The 27,227-nt window shown below is 46.9% G+C and overlaps 1 protein-coding gene and 1 long non-coding RNA gene across 2 annotated transcripts in view; both read left to right on the top strand.

The window, feature by feature from the left end:
• ITGA9 (integrin subunit alpha 9) overlaps positions 1-27,227 on the top strand; it is a 327,258-nt gene that overhangs the window by 121,689 nt on the left and 178,342 nt on the right. The gene's annotated exons all lie outside the window — the stretch shown is intronic.
• On the top strand, positions 3,896-25,701 carry LOC116597041. Its single transcript, XR_004288456.1, has 3 exons — positions 3,896-12,271; positions 25,619-25,630; positions 25,692-25,701. It is a non-coding gene; the product is annotated as an uncharacterized LOC116597041 (long non-coding RNA).

Raw genomic sequence — 27,227 nt, 5'->3', positions numbered from 1 at the left:
CTGACTGCTCTCTGGAGAGGAGCACAGATGTTCCCTCCTAAAAAGGGCATGCTGGGCTTTTTCTCTCTTGCAGGTTAGGAGGCCTGCCCTCAGGTTTCCTCTCAAGTTTCCCTAGCAGTTCTGCAGAGAGTTGTGCTTAGAAGACTTTGAATTACTCTGATACCAGATGCTGCAGCCTTCGGGATCCAACTGTGCTGTGATTGTGCTCTGGGATTCTGGAGGGGAAATTTCCAAACTCTATTAATTAATACATTTGGGGAAGCTTCATGTTATTTATTTTAATAAGAGATCCTGGGCTGCCAGTTAACTTAGAACTCATCTGGTTATTGTTTTCTGTGTCCCTCCCTCTCCAAGGAAAGAAATGCCTTGCCCACAAAGCTCAGTTCTCTCATGGGGCTGACGGCTCGGTTTTTCTGTTTCCCCCTTACGTGCAGTTTGTAACACTTAGTTGCCTCACTTACTCTCCTCCTTCAGTCCACACTCTTCCTTCTGCCTTTGGCAAAATGTATAAGGTGCTGAGTGAATAATAGGCCAGGGGCTTACAGGGGTACAGAGCTGTGATGTCCATGTGTTCTGGTGTGGGCACATTTTCCTCAGCCGTGGTAACACCTGAGATTGAAGCTGATTTCCCAGCATCCCTGGTTGAGCATTTGCAGCATGGCACATCTGGGAAAACACTATGATGCCTGTTTTCTCATTCTGTGCTAACTGAGATTCGGACCTCAGCTCTGAGTCCGTAACTGTGATGTTAATAAAGGTCTCCATGTTCACAGGCAGGGATTAGGCCGTGCTGGATATTGAGACCCTTGGGGCCATGAACCTTGAAAAAATGCATCTCCCAGAACAGGGCTTCTGACCATTGCACATGACCTTAGAGCACATGTTTTAGGAGAATACACTGAAGTCCAAGTCCTAACTCTAGTGATGAATTCCAAGCTTTCTGTTATTGTTTTTCTTCCTGAAAGACAAAGGGAGTTTTATGCCCTGGTATTTGAGGTTCAGTTCAAGGGCAGTGTTGTGAGTGCTGGGAATTCGTAATATCCTTTAAAGGATCCAACGAAGAATCTACTCTCTGCTCTACTGTTCATCCCTCTGTCCATCCATCCATTCATCCACATCAGCATTTACTAATTCCTGCAAGGTACCTGGCGCTGTGTTTACAGTGTTGGGCTTAGCACAGAACAGTCTAGCATTACACTGTATATCAAGAGCCTCTTATTGCCAGATGTCTCCAATGTTCACAGCATCTTTGAGAGGTAAGGATTTGTGTCCCTCCCTTCTGTGAGGGAGCAGAGCTAATGTACCTTACCGGATCACCCAGCCCGTCACGGTGCAGCAGGCCGGAGGCGTCCCTGTGACATTTAGGATCAGAGCAGCATCTCCTTGCTTGGACGCCTCTGTTTGCCCAGACCCAGATCCACACTGGAGTGTGGTGTGGGCATTCTGTAGCAGGGTCAGGACTGGAACAGTCCCTGGCTTGTCACCTGTCCTCTTCCTGGGCTGTCATCCTGCTATCGGTGAGACGGGGAGATGGGGACACACCAGACAGAACTCTCGGGAAGCCTATCAACTCTCACTTTTCTGCCTTCCCCTTTCCAGTCTCTTGGAAACTTGAGGTTCTGTTCAGACTCACCCTGTCATTGGACGGTGGCACCAGGACAAGAGTATAAATGAGGATCCACTTAGCAAATGTCTAAATATGAAAGAGTTACAAATGAAGGTAGCTGTTAAGTCAACTTTTTTCTGTTCTCTGACCTTGGCAAAGACTAGGATGGAATTCAAAATTTTTAGGTTCCTCAGAGTGTAGGAATTGATGGCTTGAGGAGAGTGGTCCCCAGCCCAGCTCCCCACTTCCCTTCCCTTCTGGCTCCATCCCACATGGTGGTGCACGTCGGCACATGCTGCAGCCAGGGTTGTCATGCTTGTTTGTGGATGTGCACCCAGTCTCCACCCACCCTCTCCCCACAGCAGGCCGCCCTTGGGCCCAGAGGGACCTCCAGGAGTGGTACAATCTGCTGTTGACAGGGTGGGCCTAGAGAAAAGCCCAACATAGACCCTGAAAGTAGACTCAGGACTTTGAGCAGGAAATTTGGGGATCTGGGGTACCCGGAGCATGTCTGAAAGGGAAGGATGTGAATTCGGCCCTTGGCTTTACCGAATCCTTGCTCCTGGTGGATAAGTATAGCTAGAGGATTCTTTTAAATGTGTGGTTCCAGGCAGGGGCCCCTTTGCCTGGATCCTTGGTGATACCAGTTCTTCTAAGTCATCAGCTTGAAGGGGCTGCATTTAATACAAAAATGAGCCCCATTACTAAATTTCAGAGCCGTGTCTAGGAGCCCCAGTTTCCCAGTCCCTGGAAACCCCAGTCCCTGGCTTCCCAGCCAGCTCCTGGTTCTCATCTTGCAAAGTAAGCAGGCCACTTGTGTGCCATTTCAGACAGCTGAGCTTGTCCAAACCTCGTCCTAGCAACACTCTGAGGTGTGAGGACCCGAGTCCAAGCCTGAGTGGGTGACTACAGCTGAGACAAGCTCTGCTGCAGAGATGCGATTTCAGAACACAGTTTACACAAAAGCTGCGAGCTTTGGGGACAGGTTTCTGAGGTGTGTAGCTCTGTAACACCATGGACTAGCTTGGTGATTTTTCTGAAGCTCCTGTAGCCTCAGTTTCCTCATCTAGAAACTGGGAATAAAATAGAATCTAATCTGCTGGTGAAGTTGCACAGATGGAAAATAAAGTGTTTGTAGAAATCTTGCATGAGGCTTTGCCCACAATGAGTGCTCCATGAGGAACAGTTCTTGTGATGGGTGCTGTTCTCCAAGGCTCTGGGCCCTGCTAAGAAGGAGCTGCTGTCCACATGTCTGTGTGTCCATTCATCTATCCAACAGATATTTTTAGAGCACTTACCATGTGCTAAGCACTATTCCAGGAACTAAGAATTTACTAGTGAACAAGAGAGGCAAAATTCTTTCCCACAGCAGAGCTGGCCTCCTGATAGGCAGTAGCAGAGATAAATTCATAATCAAAATAATCATGGGAGTTGCATAGAAGCTAATAAGTGTTATGGTGGAAAAAAACTTGACAGGGTAAGAAGCTTTGGTCATGACAAGGTGGGATATAGTTTTAAATAGGTTGGTCAGGGTAGGCCCTATGAAAGAGGGCATCCGAGCAAAGACTTGAAAGAAGTGAAAGAAGATGTAGTGAGAGATATGGGAGAAAACATTCCAGGCAGAGGGAACAGACAGTGCAAAGGCCCTGAGGCAGAAGTGCTTGTTGCTCCAGGGGCAGCCAGGAAGCTGGTGTGACTGGGGCAGAATGCTTGTACATATCTGTGTGCATGTGTGCATGTATACAGGTTGTAGATGAGGTTGGAGAAGTGATGGGCCATTCACGCAGGGCCTCAGAGACCACTCAAAGGACTCACCTTTTTCACTGAATGAGAGGGGGTCTTTGTAGAGTATTAACAAGGAAGTGACATGACCCTCCACACCTCCCTCCCATGGCTTACCCTGTGGCTTGGGCCCTCAGGCTGCCCCTGTATCATCCGTCTGAGCCCTCAGACCTCCTCCCCACCTCCAGTTGTGGGCTCACTTCCCCCCATTCATGTTGTATGCCCCTTTCCACCCCCTTGCCCTGGGTCCCATTCCCTCAAGTCCCAGATGTCTGTCTACAGCCAATGAACTGATGCACTGTATTCTGGAGACTATTTTATTTTATCCTATGTATTTACTTTAAGGTACATTGTTTTTTGTTTTGTTTTAAGATTTTACTTATTTTTTTTTTTTTGGTCGGGAAAAGCACAAGTAGGGAGAACAGCGGGCCGAGGGAGAAGCAGGCTGCCCACTGAACAAGGAGCCCAATGTGGACTCAATCCCAGAACCCTGGGATCATGACCCAAGCTGAAGGCAGATGCTTAACCAACTGAGCCACCCGGGTGTCCCTGGAGCCCCTTTTAAATGGGAGTGAACTTCTTGGTGGGAATGCAGCCCTGGGGCTGACTGGGGGGGCTCACCTCATCTCTGAAGAGGGCTGCTTATGACCACCCTTCTGTGAGCCTTGGTTCGGCTGGGCTCTCCCTGTTTCCCATGGAGCCCCAGGCCCATCCCCAAGCCCCCCGGGGCCCCAGTCTCCTGGCTGCCTTTGTCCTGGTGCACTAGTAGAGGACAGGAAGGCAGGAGAAGCTCTCCCAGGCTGGGTGGAGGGGCAGGGTGGAGCGCAGCTGACTGAGGGGGTGTGTGTCGGGGAGCCAACAGGAAGTAGGGCTGGGTTTTGTTCCCTGACCAGTTCCCCGGCAAGGCTCTCCCAGGGGGTTTCAGGGCTCAGTCTGAAGACGTATTGTTCCCGTGGATGGTGCAGTCCAGACAGTTAGCTGTGGCCACACCAGCCCTTGCTCTGCTTGGCAGACTGTGACACAGACATCAGTCCAGACACCCTCCGAGAGATATGGGCCTTGCCCTTGGCATCAGCCTAGACAACCTTGCTGGGGCAGGAAGGCTCTCCTGGACCCTATGCCAAGGGCAGATGTCTCCCTTTGCAGCTCTGTAGGTGGGCCCTTGAGGGGACATGATGGGGATAAGCAAGGCTGGCCTCACCCACTGCTCACAGCAGCAGAGGTGAAGGGTGGCCCTGGGTCAGAGGGTTTCCTACCGAGTCAGTGTTCCCACCGGTATGCACATCCCTCCCACCACTACCCCAAGTCCATGCCAAGCCCCCCGCCACCCCGTAGCTCTATCTCAGGAAGAACTCTGCCAGTGGAAACGCCAGCCCCTTTTGTGCAGCTCCACGGGTTATCAGGGTTGCTCAGATTGAGGAAGTCCTCCCCCTGCTGCCCTATGCCACTCTGCCCCACCCTGCCCTGCAGAGGGGAGGGGGGCCTGCCCGGGGAGAGTCTGGCTCCCACCGGGCAGTGTGGCTGACCCTCCTACCCCTGGCGCCAGGGCCCTGGGCTCTTCTTAGGATAAGCTTTGAGATCAGGGCAGGATCCATTTTTTGTCATTCAGTGCCGCTCCCCCCTCCCTTCCCTAGTGTCTGTGTGAAAATGAAAGCTATTGTTTATTTAAAAGGGCCATTTGCCTAATGCCCCTGGAATTCATTTGCTGGAGCAGTTTCCATTTTCATGCTCAGTTCAGACCTTGGCTGCAGCCAAGAGGTTATGTAACCTGGGATGGAATGAATCCCACTGGCATCTGGGGACCCCCAGCGCACCCCACCCTTAGCCATTCCTGTGAGTGTGAGCATTCTGGGCTGCTCCCCCAAGTTGCCTGTGGGGGCTGCCAGAGTGGGGGCAGTTGACACAGGAACACTCGGCAGCTGTCGGAATGGAGTCAGGGGGACAATTTCTTTGGGGGGCTGAATTCTTAGACCTCCTCTGGGTCTGCTGTCTCTTCCTCAGCCTACAGACCTCCTCATATACACAGTCCAGGCCCTTCCATCCGCCTGCTCTGGACCTCAGCAAAAAGTCTGGGCATCACTGCCTGAGCCTTGGCAGGATGTGGGAGCTGTTTCTGGCACAGTCCTTCCTGGCTAGCCTGTGAAATTTGTCTCACGCTTCTATCGATCCCCAGCAGAATCGGCCGGAGGGCCTCACCCCGACTGACGGCTACTTCCACCCCTAGGTTCCAGCCCATGGTCCCTTGGTTTCTACTCTGAAACCTGGTCTGGGTCTACAGGGAATTACTTTGATGGGGGACAGGGCGTTATCCCGGGTGATGAGGGGCTGGAGGTTTAACCGACTTCTAGATTTTAAAAGGAGACAAAGATGCAGAGTAGTCTTTAGAACTCTGAACTCCGTCCGCTTCATCATGAGGAGGCCCGGTTAGGGCCAGTGGGGTGGGGAAGGGAAGGGACACTGCCCTAGCCTTCCCTCCTGCACCCCATCTTGGGAGATGGTAAGAAACTCATTCTTTCTTCCTCCTCCTTCCCTCCCCTGATGTGGCCTGAGATGACTCCCTTCACATCATTTCTCTGCTTAAATATGCTTGTCAACCCACGTTAGGAGCAAGGTAACCCACTGTGTGTCTGTGTGTGTGAACCAGTGTTAACTGCTGATGCAAATAAAGCCTTGACTTTCAGTGACTTAACCCGCTAGAAGCTGGCTCATGTATCCATCAGATGAGGCTCTTCCTTCCACATGAGGCAGCTTCCTCCACACAGTGATGCTGCGACCCGGGTTCCTTCTGCCGCTGGCTCTCATCCCTCAGGGCCTCAAGGTCGTCTGCTTCCTTAGGGGCAGGAGGAGAAAGGGCCCGTGGAGAAGGCACATCCACTTCTTAAACACTCCAGCCTGGAAATGACCCACATCTCTATTAGCGAGACCCAGCCACGTGGCCATGGCTGGCCATGGGAACGTGGCCTGAAGACGGGAGCCAGCCCAGTGATCACTCCATGTGGCATCAGTGGAAGGAAGTGGAAAGAGGGGGGTGTCTTGGAGAGGTGACAGTGTGGGGATGTCCACAGGACTTTAGGAGTGAGTGTTGGGGGCAACAGAGAGGAGTCGGGAGTCTGAGGTCCCCCCAGGTTTCTGATTTGGAGAACAGGTGGGACGGTGCTGCATCCCAAGGAAATGAAGTCTGCGGGAAGAGCGGCCATTGTGGAGAGGGGAGAGGGAACATGTTGGTCACATGTCCAGCATGGACTGGGTGCTATAGGAATATTTTGTGGTTTAGGAAAGAGTAGGAAAAGTAGTGAATGAACTTGAGGTCCTACCGCCCAGCCCATGGAGATCTGGTTGAGAAAAGGTGTTTGGTAGCTATACTCACAGCCGGCAGCCACAGCACCTGATGGGATCAGACTGACCCATGTGCAAACACAAAGCTAATAATAAGAATAATCGGGGGGAGAAAAGGCATCATCAGTGACCCAGAAGAGGAGGCCAACCCAGGCATCGAGCCCTCTTAGGTGCTGGGTTCTCATTTATCTGAGCCTGAAGAGAGAGGTGAGGGTAAGCCAGACAGGGGTCCTGGTCCACCCAACTCAGGTGAGGAGGGCCTTCCGGCCTTGCGCCAGCACAGCTTCCTCTGCCCTCCGCGGCCTCGGGCTCATTGCTCTAGGGCGCCACGAAGCACTGGCAGTATACAGGTATCTGACCAGAAGCAAGGAGGCTGCCCCTTCCCCACTCCTCAGAAAGAAAGGGGAAGACTGCTGCAGGCCAGGTCCTGGGCTGTGGCCACAGACCACTTTGCTACTGTGCTGACCCTAACTGCCACCTGAGCTCTGAGTTAGTGGTACATCACCGCAGCCGGGATTTCAAGAAGCTTTGCAAGTGAGTGTTGTGGGGAGGGCTTGGCCCCATTCTTGTCTAAGGGTCAAACTGGTAGCCTTCTATTATGCCTTTACATAAGAGGGGGTACTGCCTGACTGTTCAGGGGCTGGGGAGGGTGGGCCTCACGCCTCTACCTAGTGGTGGGGAGCCTGGGATGAGGGAGGGAAGAGTGGACAGCTGAATTCCTCGTTGACCTCTCCTCTTGCTCTCAGCAAATCCATGTGCCCCTTCTCCCTTTCTCTTGTGACAGCCTGCAGAGAAGATTCCACAGTGAGGAGCACACAGAATTTTGTAGAGTAGGGAAGTCCCAATTAAGGAAATTTTGTTTGTTTACTTTCTAAGTGAAGCCTGAGGTATTTGTGAGGCTGCATAGCAGAGGTTAAAGGCATAGACTCAGGAGCTGGACAGCCCAGATTTGAATCTAAATTCTACCGCTTACAACCTTGGACAAATCACTTAGCTCCTCAGTGCCTCAGTTTCCCCACATGTAGAATGGTGATAGCAGTACCCACCTCCTGTGATTATTATGAGGACTAAAGAATTCCTCCTTACAAAGTGCTCAGAACAGCGCATAGCACAGAGCAAGTGCCATGAAATGGGTGTTATATTTTAAAAATTGAATTTAGTTAAGAGTTGGTACAAACCAGAGGGCAGGTGATTCCTTATTTTCCCCAGTCTTCTCTCTCAAGAATCTCCCAGGCCTGTCCCCAAAAATCTGCTTCCTTGTTTTGGGGTGTTTTGTTTTGTTTTGTTTTTTTAATCCCTCAGCAGCAATTGGGTAACGGAGACAATCCCTTCTGGTACCATTTCTAGACTCTGGATAAGGTAGTCCTGCTGCTAGGGGAAATGCAGAGGAAACAAAACTAGCCGGCAGGTGCCACACCAGACAGTTTGCATAAATTGTCTTTAATCCTGAAACAAAACACAAACCCTTGAGGGTTGGGTTTGTTGTGTCCATTTTACAGATGAGCAAACTGAGCCAGAGAGTGCGGTTGGCCCAGAGTCCAGGACTCAGACCCCATTTATCAGAGGACCCTGAGCTTTCCACAGTGCTATCTTTCTCCTGTCTCTGCAAATGTTGCTGCTTCAGTCATTTGATGAAGTATTATCCTTATACTTGCCCCCCAAATGATGGATCACGGTGTTCACTGAGCATCTGCTGAATGTTGAGAACTGGAAGAAAAGGAAAGACAGTTACAGGTCAGGCAACGATGGAGACCCAGAGGCGTGAGCATGTTGCAGTATGGCCCAGAACACTGTGGGACTCTGTGTGAGGTTCCAGATTCTTTCCAGCCCGTGCTGCTGGGGCAAGCACTCTGGGGCCTGCAGGCCTGGGGAGGCTTCCCCCAACAGAGTATGCAGTGCAGGCTGTGTCTAAGCTGGGTTTCAGAAAGGAAGGTGGAGGGGAGGCTCTTTGAGCACATAGAGGAGAGAGAGAAAAAGGCGAGAGCAGGCTCCATAGAGTCAGCGGGGAAAAGGATGCTGGAACAGGTGATCAGATTGCAAAGTGAGGTTCAAGACTGGGTGAATGTCTGTGTAATAAACAGAAACTTCTAAGGAGAGCTTTCTACTAAATGGAACCCTTTCCCAGATTATCTGTGTTCCACAGAGTAGCCTCTAGCTCTGACTAGCTTGGGCCAGGTCTGGACTAACTGGTAAATCAAACAAAGCTATCTTCTCCTAGAGTCACCTGTAAAGGCACCTGTAACATCCCTGCCTTATCTGACATTCAGAAGATTTTTGGCATTAGGAAGAGCAGCAGTAGTGTTGTGGTTGGGAGAGGGCAGGGCTGGAAGAGGGAGGCCTGCAGGGGCCCAGACATATCTGGAAGGCTGGTAGGAGCGGGGACCTCAGAGTCCTGGGTTTGGGGAGGGGAGGGAGCAGCAGACTGCAGAGGGTCCCAGGCTGGACAAGGGAACAGGCCTGCCCCCCGGCCTCACCAGGAGCAGGGTCGGCCACACTTCTCGGTCCAGCCATACTATTAGCACCATTGGGCCAGCCCCAGCCCCTTGGCAGCCCCAGGGCCAGGCTAGGGAAAAGAAGAAAACAGCGAGAAAGAGCCTCAGAAGCAAGAAATGCCAATGTCAGGGAATTCTGGTGGCGTGTGCCCAGCTTGGAGTCTGAAAGCCGCACAGGAAGAACAACCCAAACAGAATGCAAACAGACTCCGAGTTGAGAAACTCGTTCCCCTTACCCAGGGTGTACAGTTCAGAGAATGGCAGAAAAGCACGAACAACTGCAAAACCAATTCGGCTACTTCATCTCTTTACCTTCGTGATGGGAGGTGGCACCAGGAATGCTGGTTAAGAGCAGAGTCGGACTCAGAGCCCCTTGGCCCTGCTTGGCTTTTCCCAGGCATTGGAACAACTCACTAAGTCTGCTTCTGCACTCCGTTCTCCCTCCTGGCCCAGTGTCTGGGCTGTCAGCACGATGGCCAACGGCCGTGTGTGCATGAGGAAAGCTGCAGGGTGCTTTCCTGCGCCCCAGTTTTTAAGAGCATTTACTTCATCCCTGTTTGTGGCAGCAAAAGGCAATATGGCCCCCGACTTCTCGTCTCGTGGGTTTCAGCCTGCCTCTATGCCCAGGCCTGAGAGCCAATGAAAAGCTCCAACCACTTGTCCCATGGTGTGGCAGGAAGGTTGAATCGTGCTTCCGGGTCGCAGATGGTTCTTCTCTTCTGTTCACTCATTGATGGGCTTGGTCAATCAGCAAGTCTTCACTGAGCACCCTCCATGAGTCAGCACTGGGCAAGGTGCTGTAGATACCATGATCTAGAACAGCAGATGTTGTCCCTGCCTCACTGGAGGTTCCACTGCGAATAAAATGACCCTGTGAATGAATGTCTCCCTCCAGCTGTGACACCTGCCACAAAGAAACACATTGCTATTGAAGAGTAGCCCAGTATTTACATGTGACATTCTCTTGTGAGTTTCCTCCGAGCCCCACAAGGTTGCCTCTCTTTCCACATCGTCAGTCCAGATGCTCTACTACCTGTTAGGAAGTTGGAAAGAGAAAGGCTGACACTCAGTTTTGGACAAGCCCCCAACAGTGCCCGGAGTACAAAGGGATAGTGGTTGGAGAGGCCCTGGAAGTTTGACTTTGGAGAGGGACATTGTTGGAGAAGGCTATTGGTGTGGTATGGTGGTTTTCCCCTTTGAGCTTCTTGGAGGAGAGAAGAGGTTGTATCCCTTCAAGCCAAGAGAAAGCAGACCACTCAGAGTGCTTGCCCAGGCATCTTCCAGGGTCTCAGGGCACAAAGGTGAATGTTGGACTTAGAGCTTAAAGAGGAGTCAGTAGTGCCTGGAGGTGGTCGTACCTTCCCATGGAAGGATGTGTGAGTGCATCTCAAGGAGAGCTGGCCCACTGTATCTTCCTGAACCATCTAAAGGGGATTAGAGACCAGTTGTCCTCTCGGGAGCTTCATGGGAGGCCCCCGATGCTGGAGAAACTCCAGGGAGCCTTTAAATGTGCCTGAAAACTTAACCAGGAACACCAACCAAGCTGAGAAACGTGTGAGGGTCAGGTTTGAATGTCAGCAGTGGCCAGAGAAAACCACGTCCAATGATGCACATTCAGCCAAGCGTGGCTTTCCCTTCTCCCCTCTTGCCCTGCCCCCAAAGGTGTCCTAAGCGGTTGCTGGGAAATAGGGTCTAAAAGTGAAAGTAACCATCCTCTGCATTTCCATCCTCCTCTCTCACCTCCTAGCAGCCTTCAATCCTGAAATAGGACACATCCAAGTTTAACTTTAGATGAAATTTAGAATTTTATACTATCACACAGGACTAGTCACTTTAATACTGAATGAGGTTATTCTGGTGCCTGCAAGACACTTTGTGATCTGAGAGCATTCCAAGGGAGAATGGGAACTGCCCACAGTTTCATTTAGGGCACCAGGGAGAGGGACCGACCTAGGTATCTCAGGGTCTGGGAGGCATAGGACAGTGCAATCAGTGTCACATTTCAAGCAGATCATGCTGGCTGCAGGTTAGGGAAGAGGAGTTAGGGAGTGAATGTGAATTCAGGGAGAACAGGGAGAAAGTTTGTAGTGGTCTGTGGTAGAGATGAGGAGGAGGGAAAGCTGCAGAGAAGGCAACATCCAGTGATGTAGACGCCTATAGTCTCCTTTTGTCTCTACTGTGGACTTGTTTCTATCATATGAAGAACTCTGACTAGCTCCCCCTTTCCCACCCAGGACCTATGATATGAACCTACCCACAACAGCTGCTCAATAAATGACTGATAAATGTTTCTGAAATAGGGTGTAGGAAGAAAAGTGAGCATTGGGGTTTGTTTCAATTATCTGTTAGAACAATAATGCATGACGAACTCAAAACCTCAGCTGGCACAGAATAATAAGCATGTTGTTCACAAATCTGGGCTGAGTGGTGGCTCGGCTGGACAGCTCTGCTGGTTTTGGCAGAGCTTCTTTACATCACTGGGGGTCAGCTGGCTGTTGGCTGTTTCAGGTGCCTGCGGCCGCTCAGCTCTGTTCCACATGTATCTCATCCTCCAAAAGGCCAATGCTAGCATGTTCTCATGGCAGTGGAAGGATGCAGTCTTTCCACTGCAGGTCGACTCATGCTTGAATCCCATTTGTAGCACACACGAGTCATGTGACCTTCAGTTGGTTATTTTACATCTTGTGGCTTAAGGTCTTCATCCATAAAATGGGGCTGAGAACATCGATCTCACCAGGCCATGAATTAAATAACAGCAGTAATAGCTCCTTCCCACTGGACCATCCTGAGGGGCTAAATGATTCTGCCTATGGCACCACTATAGAAGAGAAAAAGGAGACTCTTAAAAGATGGCAAAGAGTCAAAGGGAGGGGAGGGAACATAAGACTGGAGAAGTAGCATGTCCACAGGCGTGGGGGTAAGCTAGGACAGAGGCCCAGGGAATGAAGAGGTGAGAGAGTGTGCAGGAAGATTGGCTGAAGTCTCTGGCTCTAGGGGTGTGGTGTCAGGGAGTCTTAATCTTACCTTGCTGGCCCTGGGAACCATGGAAGATTCTGTAGGAATCGAGTGATTTCATTCAGTAAGCATTTCTTTGGCACCTACAACATACTCTTTTAGGAGCTATGGATATGACAGTGATTCATCAGTCTTGTGGGAAAGCCAGGCAGGAAGATGTTGGCACAGAGTGAAATCAGAGAGACTCATTGGCCAAGAGGAGTACCACTCCTGAGACACGATGGCACTTCATGGGGTTTGGCCCCTCATGCATGAGCAGAGCTTCTGATCTTCGGCCCAGAGTGTATGAAGCCCCCTCTCTACAGAACCTCATTTTTTGTGACCCAAGCCATCTGACAATGGGGCTGAGGAAGAAGCAGCTGAAGGGAGGGAAGCTCAGTGGTCCTGGAGGGTCCTTACACCAGGGTCCCTCCACTTGAGCCTAGGACTTGGGCATCTGTTGGCATGTATATTTCCCCGGGTCTGTGGGGAAGGCGGCACCACGTTTAAGCCCAGTGTGTGGTGCCTTTCCTTTGTTATTTCTTATGTGGACATCTCAAAAGAATTCATGGAGAATTATAACAGAGAAGTGAAGTGAATGCAAATATGACAAGCAGGCAGGGATGAGTCGAGACTTGTGGGCCAGCAGAAGTGGCTGCTGCTAAGAATCTCATTCTTGCAGGATGGTTTTGGTTTTGGTTTGCTCTTCTGAGAGCAGCAGACATGTATGCAAACGTGGCACAGTATATCAGCCAGCTTTTGCTGAGTAACAAACCTCCCCCAAGTTTAGTGGATTAAAACAAGAGCCTTTTATTATTATTATTATTTATTATTATTTTATTATTGATGTGCGCCTGGATTGGCTGATCTTGGCTGGGCTCCCTCCAATGTCTTACGCTTGCTGGGTGACAGGGTACCTGTGCCACTGTCCCTCATTATTCAGCAGGCTAGCTGGGGCTTTTCACATGGTGTCTTGGAAGCAAGTGAAGCCTTTTGAGGTCTGGGCTCAGAAGCAGAAGTACCACTTCGGTCGCATTCAGTTGGCCAAAGCAAATTCCAGTGGTGGGGAAACAGACTCCACCTCTTGATGGGAGGTGCCACTGTGTCGTATTTTCAAGGTCCATGTGTCGGGAGGAGCGGAAAATTGTTGCCTGTGTACCGTCCACTGAGTGTGTGGGTTCTGGAGTCACACTGAGCTGTCAGTCCAGGATTCTCCACTTACAACATTTCCTCATCGGTGAGACACAAACACTGATAGAATTTACCTCAAAGGTCGTTTTGAGGATTAGATAAAGCCTGTATGCCTAATGCATAGTAAATGCTCATTTTTAAAAAGTAACATTTTATGTGTTTTGCATTTTCCTCCTAACTGATATTATGTCCTCATGTTTTTGCTCTGAAAAATGCACTTTCTGTAAGTCTGCCCTTCTTTGAGGCAGGAGAGGGGACAGTCACCTCTATTGTGGTGGTATAATTTGAACTTGAGAGTTCAGTTTTGGAAAACAATAAGGGGTGGCTATTCATCGACACTAGAAACGGGGAATTTGGCTAGAGAAGAAAAGGGGGGCTCTTGTTTGTTTTGGAGACTCTATGAAATAAGGCCTTCAGGTGAACAGGAGAATACCACGTTCATTCACTCTCATTGCTCAGCATTCCTCCACACTTCTTAATTTCTTAACATTGTAAATACTGTGATTCTCATCATTTATTTATTTAGTCAATGAAAACAAGCATTTATTATACAGCAGACACTGTTCCAGGAGCCAGAGACACAGTGAAACTAGGCATTCCCCCTGTACCAAAGGATTTCAGCTTCACTGCCTGCCCAGAAAACTCTGTGGACTGCCCATCACTTCTGAAATCATCGATTCTCAACTTGAAGACCCTTCACAATCTGGTCTTGGTTTATGCTGCTGGCCTCCCTCTGTGCCCTGTTTTTGTGCTACACTCAAGCCAAAGTGGACTCCTCCCTGTGCCCCAAACCTGCCTTGGGCTTTTGCACTCTTCCAAGCAGACCCAGACCAAGAACATACTCCAAGCTGCAGGGTCTGTGGTGGAAAGCAGGCAGGCTGAGCAGGAGGCCTGGGCTGAATGTGGGAATCCCAAGCTGACGCATGGCTGCGATCTGGGGTGGGGGGTTCAGAGTCTGGAGATGGGATATTATTACCTCCAACACAGGAGGCTTTTACTGAGGTTTCCCTAGCCTTAACAATGCACTGTGATCATCTTTCCTCAGAGTCTGCTTAAAGAGGTCAGGGGACCTGTCTGACCCCCTTTAGGAGCTCCACAGGCAGAAATGCTCTCTTCCTCTTCTGCCTACAGCATCCTCCTGTTGACGGAGTGTCCCTTCCTAGGAGTGCTGCAGACAGTGACAGAAACCCCCCACCGGTAGTCAAACTCCCATTTCCATACTCCCATACTTCTAGGACATGTCAGAAGGAATGGGAGGCTGCTTAGCTTGCCCCATTCTCTTCTCCCTTAACCTGCAATTTGGATAAGAAGAGTAGGATAGAGCACAATATAAATGCTAGTTTAATAAATGGCATAAAGAACTTGAAGTTGTCCAAGGTCACCAGCCATGTGCCTGTGGAAGGAAGACATTTTACCTTCAACCTGGACCCTGATGAGGTTTGGGAATCCATCCCTTTCCTATCATCAACCCTTCTTCTTCTTCTTTTTTTTAAAATAATATTTTATTTATTTATTTGGCAGAGAGAGACACAGCGTGAGGGTACACAAGCAGAGGGAGTGGGAGAGGGAGAAGCAGGCTTCCTGCTGACAGGGAGCCTGATGCAGGGCTTGGTCCCAGGACCCTGGGATCATGACCTGAGCTGAAGGCAGAGGCTTAACCCACTGAGCCACCCAGGCACCCCCATCACCAGCCCTTTTAAGACCCATTAGCAACTTTGTAAGACTCTGGGCTCTCTTTCCACATACGTCCTAGCCTTATTGGAAGGTAAAGGGGAATAGTGGTTCCTTTTTTTCTACTCTGTCTCCATCTTCCCTTGAAGATTTCTACTTCCCCTCTATGACATTTTTTTTGCTGAGCAGTATAGCTCTTAGCCAAACCTTAACTGCTCTATGGGAGTCAGAACAGGGGGATGAGGGAGAAAGGGTAAATGTGACAGAAACAGAACAGTTTTCTGGGAAAGAGAGTCCCTTTAGCCTACAAAAACTCAGAGGCCATAATGAGGGGTATAAGAGCAGAGGTTCCTTTGTCACCCAGTGGTGTTGCTTTCAGAAAACAGAAGAATAAAAGAGAGGTATCAACATCTCAGTCCACTTTTTAACACTTCCTTAGCATAAGTCTTCATTAGCATTAGTCAGCTGTTGGTGATTTCTCAGAAGCGGTATATTCCCGAGGTAGCTTCATAAGATCTTCAGAAGCTACTTACATTTAGGAATTTTTCTGGGGACTCCAGGACTCCAGATAAAATACTGATAATTCCCAGACATTTGCACTTCTGCTATCAACATGAATAATAAGAGGTTTTCTCTCTGGTGTTAATGAGACTAGAATTCTGTATACACAGACTTGAATGAAATTCTCACATATATGTGAGAACTTGCATTTCTTCCTTTAATCAGATTCTCAAAGTCAAAATTGAAGGCTTTATTTTTCTAAGAAAATGAAAAAATGTCCCCAAAGTACTATTCTTTACTATTCTTTATCCCCATTTTTGTTCTTTTATCTCATCAATTTGTTCAAATAACATTAATTGTGTACCTCTTATAAGCAAATGATGTCCTAGGAACTAGAGATAAAAAGCTGAGTGAAACAGTGATGTCCCTGCCCATTGTATTATAATATTAGAGGCACATCTATCATAGAGCTAAAATATAGGTACCAAACTCTAGGGATGAACGTAAATTTCCTTAATTTAATAAGGTCTCAACCAGAAACCCACAAGTATTTTATTTAATGGTGAAATATAGAAATAATTTTCATTGTAATAGAAACCATAGGCAAGAATGCATGTTACCATTGCAGCTGTCTTGAAGGGTCTTGCCAGTGTAGTAAGGTAAGAAAAATAGGTGTAAATAGTGGAAAGTGAAAGATAGTAGTGTCATTGTTTACAGATAATGCTATCTCCCTGGGAAATTGACAGAAAAATTGAACTGTTAGATTAATAGATTTCAGCCATTCAGCTGGATCCATGTACAAAAATCAATAGCTTTCCTGTATACAAGTGCTTAGAAAGTATTTTGATAAAATAATTCACAGTAGCAACAAATATAAAGTATCTAAGGATGAACCTAAGAAATGTATAGGACCCATATAAGGAAACTTTTAAATTTTTAAAAATGACTTTAAAGATTTGACTAAATATATATATCTCTCACAAATCTGTCAGTTGTCCCTAAACATTATTATAGTAAAATTTTTTTCCATGGAACTTAACAGGCTGATTTATCATCATAAGAGGGAAATTGCTCAGCCAGGTATCAAAACATATTATAAAATAGTATTAAAACCATACAGAATTGCTACAGAAGTAGGCAAATAGATCAGTGAAATACAGAGTTCAGAAACACTTGTGTATATGAGGTTTTAATAGATGATAGATATTATCTTTCAAATCTTGGGGAAAAGGCTAGACTATTTATTAAATGTTATCAGAAATAGCTATCCATTTGGAAAAAAATAATTAAATCCCTACCACATGCTATTCACAAAAATAATTTCTACATGGATTGAAGACTTAAGTATAAAAAGCAGGATATAGAAGACATAGTAATAAAAAAAGACCATGTTTATGAACTTAGAGTAAGAGAGAACTTTTCAAACAAGATAGAAGATGTCAATACTATAAGGAATAAATGATGCATTTTATTATATTAAAATCCCATTTATGAACATTGATACCATCAGTAAGGCAAAATGATTAGTGGAGAATATATATAACAGACAAAGGACTTCTAATCAGAATATATAAAGAACTTTTAAAAAAAATTTTAATTTAAGCTCCAGTATCATTAACATCCAGTGCTGTATTGGTTTTGGGTGTACAATATAGTGATTCAACAATTCTTTCATTACTCCGTACTCACCAAGGTAAGTGTGCTCTTAATCCTCATCCCTGTTGTATCTACTCCCCCCATCACCTATATCCCTCTGGTAATCATCAACTTGTTCTCTGTAGTTAAGTCTGTTCTTCATTCATCTCTCCTTTTTTCCCTTTGCTTATTTGTTTTGTATCTTAAATTCCACATATGAGTGAAACATATGGTATTTGTCTTTCTCTGACTATTTCACTTAGCATTGGACTCTCTAGCTCCCTCCATGCCATTGTGAATGGTAAGATTTCATTCTTTTTTGTGGGTGAATAATATTCCACTCTCTATATATTTGCCATCTCTTCTTTATCCATTCAGTTCTGAACGGATACTTGGGCTATTTCCACAATTTGGCTATTGTAAATAATGCTGCTATGAACATAGCATGTAGCCCTTAGAATTAGTGTTTTTGTATTCTTTGGGTAAATACCCAGTAGTACGATTACCAAGTCATAGGGTAGTTCTATTTTTTAACTTTATGAGGAACTTCCACCCTTTTCCATAGTGGCTGCACCAGTTTATATTCCCCCCAACAGTGCAAGAGAGTTCCTTTTTCTCCATATCCTTGCCAGCGCTTGTTGTTTCTTGTGTTTTTCATTTTAGTCATTCTGGGAGGCCCACATAGGAGGTGAAACCTCATTGTGGTTTTGATTTGCATTTCCCTGATGATGAATGATGTTGAGGATCTTTTCATGTGTCTGTTGGCTAACCAGATATCTTCTTTGAGGAAAAATCTGTTCCTGTCTTCTGCCCATTTTTAATTGGATTATTTGGGGTTCAAGCGTTGAATTATATCAGTTCTTTATATATTGTGGATACTAAACCTTTATTGGATATGTCATTTGCAAATATCTTCTACCCTTCAATAAGTTGTCTTTTAGTTGTGTTTCTTGTTTCCTTCACTGTGAAGAAATTCATAAAGAACTTTTTAAAAAACAATAAAGAAAACCATTTCCCATTAACAAAAACTATGAAGAGACAGTTAATAGTCTGGGAGATACAATGGCCCAAAAAACAAGTACAATTATACTTATTTATGCCCACTTGTAATTAAGGTAGCACAAAACAATGAGATAGCATTTTTATCATTTTTATCATTGGCAAAAATTTTAAGAGATTAACAATACCAGATGTTGGTGAAAATTAGAGAAATAGTTATTTGAGTTTACCAGTGTTGCAAGTATACTTGATTTCCATCAAATGTTTTAATTGTTCATATCCTTCAACCTAACAACTCCACTTTTTGACCTCTTCTCTATAGAAATATTTGCACATGGGCTCAAAGCGAGGGTTTTTATTACAGCGTTGTTCATAATGGTAGGAAAATTGAAAACACCTGCAGATCAATTTGTACTGACGTAGAAAGCTCTCAGAGATTGTACTTTGAAAAACAAAAGAGAGAAAGAAAGAGAGGTGGTGGATTCTATAAGGCATGGTGCACAGCTCAGATCTGTGTCCAAGAATGAAGACTTCATCCTCCAGCTGAGGCCTTCTGCTGCCTCTCCCTTTGTGCACCACCCTCAGCTGACTTTATCCAAGATCACATGCCCTCCCTGGAGTAACCTGTAATCCAGTGGCAGATCCTCACAGAGGAATAAAAGCGTGGGGTTCTTGACCCAGCTTGGAACAACCTTGAAAAGTCATTCCATATTTAGAACTCTCTAATAATAATAGTAAAACAAACATTATTATTGTTTCTTGAGTAACTAGTAGGTTTGGCTAAGGTTTCCATTGAGACCACATCACAAATCAACTCTTGCATCTTCCCTTTCTGCTTCTGTACCTTCTCCACCAGTGCTGATCCCAAGGGCCCTCCTTAATAGTTGTCATTAGGGGAGATAAAGCACATTAATCACCATCCCCAGAGTTGGCTTCCCAGAACCCAGCCCATGATAATGAAGTTGTCCTATTTGATACCATTTCATGAAAACAATGCCCACATTGCTATATATTTCTTTATATAAGGTATATTTTTAAAGTTCTGGAAGCCTGATAACAGTGACTGTGTGTGGCAGGAGAACTGAGAAGGGAAGGAAGGGAGTTGATCTTACTTAGTAGGAACATGTTCATGTATTTCTTGAGTCATTAATATGCACACATACACCTTAACTGCTATGGGAACACTATGAAAGGAGTTCAGAGAAGAAGTGATGCTTTTTGAAGATTGTCCTAAAGGGTTAAACTGGAGTTCATTCAAGGATTATAAATTTCTCAAACCTTTTGGTAAGTCTGGAGTTCTAAACTAGCATCTCCACTTCCTGCCTCTATGATTTTTCTTAATAGTTTATTATAAAAGGTTTTGAACAATCAGAAGAGCTTAAAGATTTTCGCAGGGAATACCATATGCCCATCAGTCTGGTTTTATAATTAACATTTCACTATACTTGCTTTATCACACATCTATCCATTCATCATCTTTTTAAAAGTAGATTTCAGAGTATGCACCTCAAAATGCTGTCTTCATTAGATGATGAGTTTTGTGTTAAGATTTAGATTCTCCTCTCTTTCATTTGTATCTTTTATTGTATTCTTGTTAAATCAAGCATAATTTCCTAGTTTTCTACATTTCTTGGCCTTTTGCAAGTGAGTCAGTGGTTAGATAGAGTCAGTGGCTTCAAGCTGTCATTATAAATAAGTTACTCTTTTAACAGCAGCATTTTGTATCTACAGAGACCTTGTGTGATGCCACGTGTTTTGTGTACAGTGTCTCACTTACTCAAAACCACCGTTTATGTCATGGATGCCACCATTATTGTGATTATCCCAAGGAGGGAACGGAACTTTAGAGAGGTTAAATAGGTTGACTGTGGCCACACAGCCATCATTTGGCAAAGCTGGGGCAAAAGTCCCTTTTCTGTCAAAGGTGGTGATTTCAGTCATTATTCTCTAGTGTTCTCTTGTGAAGGTGAAACACCCATCCTAGAATTTCTCTGTGGATAACCCACTTTTCATTATGGTATGTCTCGTTCTGGACCCAGGATGTGATATTCTGGAAGTGGACAAGGTGCCTAAAGCACTCTCCCCTTGACCCAGGTCTTCAGCTCCTTCATGATGTCCTGGAGAATCACTTACTCCAGCCACTTACGTATCTTTGATGTCCTGTCTTAAGTGGGGCTTGTGTTGGTCAGTATTTCCCACACCTAATGCCAAGTTCCACTCACATGAGCACAAGCGGGACATGATGGGTGAGGCTTCCCAAGGATTAAGGGGATTGTGAAGCTTTAACTAGAGCATCTGTATTTTCAACTTGGAAGTAGCTGACAAGGGGCCACGTGACAGGGGTGTTTGCTTCACTGAATATGTTATGGTTCCTCTTTGCCCAGAACCCCAGACTCCGTGAAGCACATAACCAGTTACAAGTCATCCTTTGCCAGAGGAGAGAGCAGATGCTGAGGCTAAATTCTTTACCCACGGCATCATAGACAGAAGAGTTCAAAGCCAGGGTGTCTGACCCCAGAGCCCGACTCTTTCCACCACATCATGCTGCCATTATTTTACCTTGTTGGGATGGGGAAGGGCAACGAGGAGGCCCAGTGCTGGCTGAAAGATTCAGGTGTGTGCCTAATTCAAAGTGGGTCCGTACCATGTCCTAACTGCTCGGGTTTCCATCTGCCTAGCGCGAGAACCAGAAAGCAGGCTGCCTATTCGGCCAGGAAGTGGACAAAGGATACAGATGGGCCAACATTTCTGTCAGAAGGGAAACTGATTCACTTTGAAGAAATTTTCAAGTCCCCCCGCACCCCCCTCTCCCAGATCATACCGCCTCTTGGCCCTCCAGCAGAGACAGTAGCAGTCAGTGGAACTTACTTTCTGTGGCATCTGGAGTCTTTGAAGTGTCTGAGATTTACATGGACGGGGAATTGGAAGAGACTGGCAGCCAGGTGTGCCTAATAGGCTCAGAGAGATACTAACAACTGCTGAGGAGCCCGAGCTCCCATCTGGTCAGGCCGTCGTTCCTAGTTTTCTACGCTTCCCGCCTCTTGGTGTTAGACTCGATTATAGAGGTAGAAATTCCCAGTGGCAGTTGAATTCTGGATGCCGATTTACTAGAAGTGAGGCCTGACCTTTTTGGTATGCTTTGGGTAATAATTCATGGAAATCTATATAACTTCTCTATTGCGTATGCCTGGAAGGCGGTAGCAGAAAATGGGTTCCTTGTGAGAACCAGAAGCTCAAACTAAAACATTGAGGAAAAGCTTGCTTACAGAAGAAATGTTTAGCCAGAGGGTTTCCACACTGAGGGCTTTGTGTGGCTTTGGGGAATGGAGTAGAAATCACATGTGGCTCTAGCTCTGCTCAGCCTTTCATTATGAGTCACCTTTCCTCAACGTCCTCTCTCTTCTGCACTCGCTGTGGAACAGAAACCTGAAAGCTGTAGTTTTTGGCAGATGTCCTCGGTAGAGTTGAGTATTTCTCACCCCGCCCCTTTCTAATCCTGAAAGGAGAGTTGAGGGAAATCCCGACCACGAAAGCAGGGAGGCCCATTGGCAGGGCCTGAAAAGGCGGTTGTCCTTCTATTCCGTTCATGTATTCGGCTAGTTGACCGAGTCTTCTTCTAGGCTGGTTGTTGAGGCACGTCAGATAGACATGATTACCTTTTGCCGAGCTTCACAGCCACCAGGAATGCTAGAAAGTAAACATGTAATAACCGAACTAGTAGAAATTGATCGTTACAGGTGCCATGAGGAAGAGGACCAGGGTGAAGTGTTTGAGAAGGGATCAGCCATACTAAGTGTTGGGGGAAAGCCTTGAGGCAGAGGGAACAGCCAGTGTGGTGGCCTGAAGGCAGGGAGGACGGGGGTTCAGAGGGGCACCAGGGAGGCCAGTGTAGCTGTGGTGGGGTGGATGAGCGAGCAGTGGATGGAGGCCATGGTGGAGAAGTCTGCAGAGCGAGTTCTCACGGGGCCTGGTGTCCATGCTCAGCGAGTGGGTCTAATTTGATGAGCAGTGGGACACTGGGAGGGTTTGCAGCAAGGGGTATGTGGTTTTCCTTGCATTTTCAGAAGATTAGCCCGGGTTTTGCATGGACAGTGGACAAAGAGAGGAGCAGGAGAGCAGGCAGGGAACTGGAGGGGAGATTCATGGGGTGGGTGTGGCAAGAACCTGCCTGTGTATCCCCAGGACCTGGAGAGAATTCTGATTCTGCCCCTGCCATACTCCATTACTGGACAGCTTTGGGCAGGTCTCCTCTCTGGCATTCAGCTGTTCACCCCTCATAAAATAGGGACAAGTATTTTCTCCTATGGTCTCTGGAAGAAATAAGTATTCATAAAGTCCTCTATAAACCTGGACCATATGCTTCTCTCAGCCATAACATGATTCATATTGAAAGGAGGTGGACTCCTGCAATGTTGGAAAAATCAGTCCGGTGCCCCCGTGTGAGCAATGTCTTATTACAGCCCGGAGCTAAAAAGATGCTTTTGTTTCTTTACTGCTATCAGTGTCTCTCTGAGGGAGGGCAGCTGGTGAAAAATCACATGGTGTGGCCATTGATATGTAGTCATTTACTGGGGTAATAACTTGGAAGCGTTGAACCTGTTTTTTGTTTTTCTCCTTTCATTTCATGTCTCTGGCCACCATGTGTGGGTGACACAGGAGTGTGATAAAGTGTGTAGGTGTGACGGAATGCCTGATGAAGACTCAGTAAACCTCCCTGCAGTCACTCTCCCACTGACAAGTGACTGCATGCCTTTCGTGCCCCGTGGGGGCCAGTGGACCATCGCTGCTGCTGGCCCAGGGCAGGGCTCTATTCTCATCCTTAGGGTAGAGTCACATAGTACGTGCTTTGCCTTTGAAAAACAATTCGGTCTTTCATCGTGAGTTGGGGCCGTTCAGAATCCTTCTGTTACAAGGAAATATCCTGTTTCAAATGGCAATTTTCTGTTATGGCCCTGAACAGATGCTGAGATTTGCTGCTCTGTCGTCCAAGAGGGTCTCTGGGTTCCTGGAGAGACCAGTATAAAAAGCGTTGGCTGGAAGTGCACTGCGGTGATAGAAGCCTTCTCTGTATGCCTAGTTCAGTACGGTAGCCACTAGCCACACGTGACTTCCAAGTGCTCAGAGTATAGCGAGTATCCCAGAAGAACTGAATTTTAACTTGTGCTGCATTTTAATGAGTTTAAACTTAAATAGCCCTGTCAGGCTAAGGGCTACTGTATTGGACAGTGTGGTTCCAGAGGAATGTTTCTTCTCATGGAAAACCCACTCCTCGGAGCCCCCAGGTTTATGTGAATCCATGAGTTCACAGACTCTTCCGACAGCTACCGAGGACCTCAGCAGGATCCATATCTCCTGTGGCTGAGGAGCACTGTCATGTTGTTGGACAGATCGGGGTCATGGCTTTGCCACCTTGGCCTTCGCTGCTTCCCAAGTGGTGAGATTTAAGTGGTATCCAGAAGGGGTCAGTGAGAAGGGCGTCCAAGAAGGGATGCATGTCAAAAAAAAAAAAAAAAAGAAGGGATGCATGTCTCCTGCACTGAATGCTGCTCTGAGCTCCGGCCTTCTCCTGTCTGACGTCCTTGGGTGCCCCGCGGTGGCTGTGCAGGACAGCAAGACTGAGGGAGGTCACTTGCCACTTCCTACTCTTGGTGTTTACAGTTGTCCCCACGAGCATAGACACTTGAAGGTCAGTGGTTTCTTAGCATGTGCCTACTTTGTGAGCTGTGTGAGAGATTTCTGGGGACAGTAACCACGGCAAGGCCAAATGAACTTCAGGGTGCTCCCACTTCCTGGGAATAGGAATGTTTTCAGGAGATCTTTGCCAAATGGCAGGCAAGCAGGTGGGTGCACTAGCAGCATTCTCCAGAACCAGGAGGCTCCTGGGTTCAAGGTCAGAGAGCAGGTAGCTCACTTGTCCAAAGAGGAAGAAGTTGAAGGTTACTCTAGTGCAGATGGGGAAACAGTACAGGGACAAAGAACCTGGGCTCAGCCTTGTTCTTTTCCATCTCTAGGTGAAGGAAGAAAGATTTATGACATGCTGAACTTCAGTGGTTGAACGAGTGTTAATTATGAATGACATCTAATTCTTTCTCATTCTGAAATTTGATGTCTGTGCGGGTCCTGCCCGCCAAATTGAGTATCACCATTCAGCATATGGGGAAGTCATTTGTATTCTACATAGCAGAATCAGATGAATATTTGGTGGAGAGCAGCTTGCCTTGCATTTAGACTATAACTTTTCTAGGGAAGAAAGGGGTTAAAATGTCTGGTGTGTCTATTACAGTGAAGAGCCCATAGAATCTGGTAGAAACATCACGCCCAGAAACAGCTCAGAGTAGGGAGGCTGGGGCCCGGCAGACATGGTTCTATGAAAGAGTCCTGTTTCACCACTGGTGGTCATTCCTCAAAGCCTTTTTTTTTTTTTTTTTTTTTTTTTGAGAGAGAGAGAGAGAGAGAGAGAGAGAGCACGTGAGCTGGAGGGGCTGCAGAGAGCGAGAGGGAGAGAGAGAAGCTTAAGCAGGTTCCATGCTTGCATAACCCCCCATTCAGGGCTCAGTCCCATGACCCGGAGATCATGACCTGAATCAAAACCAAGAGTCAGACTCCCAATCAACTGCACCACCGGGTGCCCCTTCAAAGCTATGTTTATTCGTGCCAGGATAGCCAGGCATGAGAAAGCCACGCAGGGCTTTTCAAGAACAGGTAATCATCCTTGACAGCCTTGGCTTCCTCTGCTTTGCACATCTTTGTTGACACCTGGGGTTTGAACTGATCTGCATATAAACAGGTGGTTTGGGTATGTGTGGGTTTTTCTGTGGGCTCTGTATTTCCAGAATATGTTTTTAAGTATTATGATCAAATTTTATGTTGATTGGGGAGGGTAGTGATTTATCATAAAAGCCTCAGACTTTTCCCATATAAAAAGTGTTCTTAATTTCCCCACTGAAAAGTTTAAGATAAAAGAAGTCATAAATATAGCATGAATACTATTTCAGGAACACAAAATACAGCTATTTTGAAAACAATGCGTTTGGGACAATGTCTTTGAAGGTGAACATCCAAAAGGCTTAACTGTTCTTTCTTTTTCTTTCCTGTCCTCTTTCTGGTGTGTGACCATGTGGAACCTGAATGCAAACAGGCTTATGTTTAGTGGTAAAGGGGTCAAACAACTCAGACTTACAAAACAAAAACTTGATCATCATCTTTGGCTCTAGCTATGTCAAGGATGTTGGTTTGTGTGAATCATTTTAGACAGGTGTGTCCTTGGGGCCTCAGATGGTCCATTGGCTCTTATGAATCATTTCAGATGAGCTTGTCCTTGGTTGAAAATTGCTGGATTTAGAGTTCTAGAGACTCTTCCCCATTCCAGTGAAAGACTTTTACTGGATCTTTCAGTGGCATGGAGTTGAAGGACATAAATATTGTTTCATGTGGATGTGGTTAGATGGACCCACTCTTTTCTGGTGTGTTTTAGAAGTCTAGAGGATTTTTTTCTTGTTTCTTTAGGGTTTTCTTTGAAACTCCAGATTGGGGTAGTTCTAGAATTGGAGGCTGCAGGCCCTGGTGTGTTATCTGTCTCACGGGGAGGCTGGACAGATATGGAGCCCAGATATCCGAGCCCCTGGGACTAGGCGCTGGTGTTCTGGTGGGAAGGGGCTCTGCCTTGTGTATTATGCTGCACTAAGAAGTAGGTCAACATCCCCTAAATTTGTGATTCCTCCTAAATGATGTTATACCCTTCCTTTTCATTGGGAAGCAAAAACATCCTGGGAGCCACAGGCACAGTCCCTTCCCTGCCCTTCCTGAGAGGTGGGCTGTGCTGTTTGCTTTTCTCCCTCTGTCCATCCAGGATGCCCTCATGAGTAGGCCCTCTCACTCCATCCCCTCTCACCTCCCACCCTCGGGTCCTCCTCTCAAATATTCTACCTGTCCTTTAATTTGACAGGGAAGGTTTTTTTCTTCCTGTGGATTCCCAGAGCACTTTGTGTCTCTAGGTTTGCGTTAGAACTCTTTGTAAGCAGGGGTTGTCTTCATCTACAGAAAATTTGTAAGCTCCCTACCAGGAAAACAGTACCCTTACCCGTCTTTGTAAACCCTACCGCACTCTGCCCCACAGAGGGCATTCTAAACAAGTGTTTGCTGAACAACTAAATGAACTGTTCCACACTTCCGTGTGCATTCTTCTGCCAGGTGCAGTGGAAGATGTATCAAAGAATGATGCGGTCTCCACCCATGGCACTTGTGAATAACGAAGCACCCCTAAATCTGAGTGTTTCTCTACTGCTGTGGAGCAAACCACCCTGAAATTCATGGTGTGGGACAACAGCTGCTGTGCCCATAGTTCTACAGGCAAGGATTCTGGGCAGGACACGCTGGAATGACTCCACAAAGCTGGCGTCTCAGCTGGGAGAGACCTGAATGGTTCAAGGCCATGGCCAAGCTTCTTCATTCACATTTCTGGCACCTGGACACGGGGATGGCTGGAAGGCTGGGTGTAGCTGGGCCTGGCACCTCCAGCGTGATCATCTATGTGCTGAGGGGGAACATCCTTCTTACTCAGCCATTGACCTCTTCCAGAGCAAGCATCCTCAAGAGCACTAGGTGGAAACCACGTGGCTTTTTCTGAGCTAAGCCAGAAGTCACATAGCATCCCTCCCATTGTGTTCTATTGGTTACAATGAGTCCTGAGACCCATCTAGTTTCAGAAGGAGTAGGGTTAGACTATGCCTTTTGATGGGGGAGGTATCAAGGTCATCTAGGCGAAGAACATGTGGGGTGGGAGATCTTTGGCAGCCATCTTTGGAAAATACAAGTAAATGCCCAGATCAGTGACACCAGCAGTATTTTTATTATTACTAGATGGCAGAGAGGCCCTTGGGGAAAATGTCTAACTGTCTTGGAGGATGAGATATTGGGATTCACCTTGAATTTTATTTTTTTTAGAATATATTTATTTATTAGACAGAGATCACAAGTAGGCAGAGAGGCAGGCAGAAAGAGAGGGGGAAACAGGCTTCCCA

This window comes from Mustela erminea, chromosome 1, assembly GCF_009829155.1.
Source record: "Mustela erminea isolate mMusErm1 chromosome 1, mMusErm1.Pri, whole genome shotgun sequence".
NCBI lineage: Eukaryota > Metazoa > Chordata > Mammalia > Carnivora > Mustelidae > Mustela > Mustela erminea.
Note: the sequence above shows the minus strand (reverse complement) of the source record. Positions and strands in the feature narration are given on the sequence as shown.